The following is a 2,772-nucleotide window of genomic DNA, read 5'->3' as shown; positions in this document are numbered from 1 at the left end:
TAAACTAGAAATAATGAATTCCCAAACACTTCAGTTTGGGCAGAGTTCACAGTGGTAGAAACTACGGGTGAACAGGGGCTCCCACATGTGAATATATCCTCATAGTTAAGTCTAATGATACAGAACATGTTTCTTTGGTTCTGTTGTGAGTCATTCAAAATATGAAAATTTGCTGGATTCTGAGGATCAAGGACACAAATTTATCTGAATTGTTCAAAGACATGTAGCACAAAAGCAGCAGATAAAAAAATGGGAATCTATGCAATAGACTCTAAAGTCCAGGACTTTAATTTCTAATATATATCCCACAGCAAGGCCAAATCCATTAAGAGCCAGCTTCACAATGTTGTTTTAAAATATCTGACATTTGTTAAAAAGGGTAATAAAGTCTTTATTTGAGACTATTATAATAAAGAAGGGAGATTAAACTCAACTACGAATAAGGAAAGAAAGCTAGGGATTTACAGCCAATGAGCAGAATGAGGAAGTAAAATGAGTAAGAGGGAGGCATCAAGGTTAGGGATTCCTATTAAATTATCTAACAGTGCTCTTGCTAATGGCAGAACAAGGACTGGGCCAAGTATGAGGCCTAATGAAATTAGGGTTTAAAAAAGCCCAACTAAAGTTTGCTTAAAGAGGGAGTTTTTGTCAATGTCCAGCTAAAATGAACTATTTAGCATTGAGAGAAAGATAATTGATTTTGAAAATCAAAAGGTCTAGATAATATTTTGAAAAATTCTATGCAATTAGTATAAAACAGCAATTTTCAACTGGTGTGCCCCAAGAATTTTTCAAACATGCAGTACCTGACTATCTAGTCAGGGGCACAGACCTCTTTTTCCGTTGATTATAAAATTTAAAAATGACAACAGCCAACACAATAATAGCCATCCGGTGTTAATGAATCAAAATTGTACCTATTTTTTTTTTTTTTATCAGATGGGCAAAAAATGTAATATATTTTTTGGTGTGCTTCAGAATTTTAGTAATTAGTTTATATGTGCCATGAGTTGGAAAAAGTTGAAAATCGCTAGTATAAAATGTACTGTAATAACAAGAAATGCACAAAACTAAAAGTTTCAAAAATGTTTTATATGTGTGTATTAAAGGTTGTAAATAAAAGTTACTATTACTTGGTTTATTTGCAGAACTCTTCTGTACTATCTGAAACAAATCTGAAATTCTAAGATCAATGACTCTTTGTGCTGATGTTAAGAAATGTTGAAGTTACAGCTTGCTTCTAGTCATGAATGTCCCTGTAATGCCCTCTGGTATGTAAAAGCAATTAAATGAAATTTGCACTCTGTACGTGTTGATAATGTCATGATTATTTGTCATATTATTTGCAAATCTATTCTGTGTGATACTAGAAAGAAAAGTCAAATCCATGCATTTCTTGCAATTCCAGGTAAAGACATTAAATTTAGAAAAAAAATCTTGCTTCAGTTTTTTTCATATTAAAACTGAAAATTCATTGAAGAGATCAGAAGAAAGTCTTTCTTATTGATATAACATTTATGAAGCCTAGTGACACTATAAATCTCAATACTAGTGGAAAATAAATTATTAAAAATATTTATAAACTCAAAGAATTTATTCTGTGTGAGAATGTTATTAATAAATATGCAGTTTAATTTATATTAGTGATAAAAGGGACATTGAAAAGAATAAGAGAAAAAAACTTGTAGAGATTGAATGTTAGTAGTTCAGTGACTTTCTGTTGTATCATTTTCTCTTTTGGCCCTGAGATTGATATCTTCTCATTATTATTGTCATCTAATCATGTGCCTCTTTTTATATAAAGATTTAAAAATTTACTTTTAGAATATTTTATCGGCTTCTAATATTTATCAATATTACTAAGTAATATTTTTATTCCTTATCTACTTGAAAACCCAAAGGAAATAATGCTCTTATGTATTTAGTTTTTTTTTTTAGAATACAAAATTATTATATTTGTTCAAAACATACTTACATCGATAGGCTACAGGTTTAGTGAAAGATATTTCAATAGGCACTTAAATTTCTACACTTAATAATTTAATCTTTCACATATAGCTCAACATATGTGAGTTCAGCATATATCACACAATCATTGTAGATCCCAGACATAGATTCAAAGTGCCTCTCATCCATGGTGCCTCTCAATGATACACAAATTTTAAATCCAAATATATTGTATACTCCATTAGCATAACTTGTTTTGAAAAAATGTGAGACAGAGGTGAAAGATAACATTTATCCCACTCTATCTATCTTCATTCTCTAGAATATATATTTTTTAAACAATCCTAGTGTTTAGAGCATAAGTTGTAACAAATCATTAACAACATATAATTCTACTCCATATAGAATTCCTTTTACTTGTTATTTTCAAAGATGATCATTTGACCTTTACCTAAGTATATCCCATTCTAGTAATCCCACTGTCTCAACTGAAGCCTCTCACTATCAGTAAAGGTTCTTAATATTCAGTCAAATTCTACCTTCATATGTTATTTCTATTGTTGAAGCTAGAATGAAAATGAAAAATATTTTAAAGGAAATTAAATGAAATGATAAAAGTAGAGTTCTGGGCCAGTGACTGGCACCAAAATTTTCACCTAATTATTATCATCAGAATCATTAAAAATGCTTCATAAGAATTATCTCCATGGGTGTGAAGATGAAATAAGATGATATAATTAATATATGTGAAAGTGACTTTGCTCAGTGGGATTATTAGTGAAAGTTTTACTTAGAATCAAGAGACAGAATTTGATATATCTATGA

The sequence above is a fragment of the Molossus molossus genome, unplaced genomic scaffold (assembly GCF_014108415.1).
Source record: "Molossus molossus isolate mMolMol1 unplaced genomic scaffold, mMolMol1.p scaffold_m16_p_1, whole genome shotgun sequence".
NCBI classification, from domain to species: Eukaryota; Metazoa; Chordata; class Mammalia; order Chiroptera; family Molossidae; genus Molossus; species Molossus molossus.
This window is presented reverse-complemented; position numbering follows the sequence as displayed.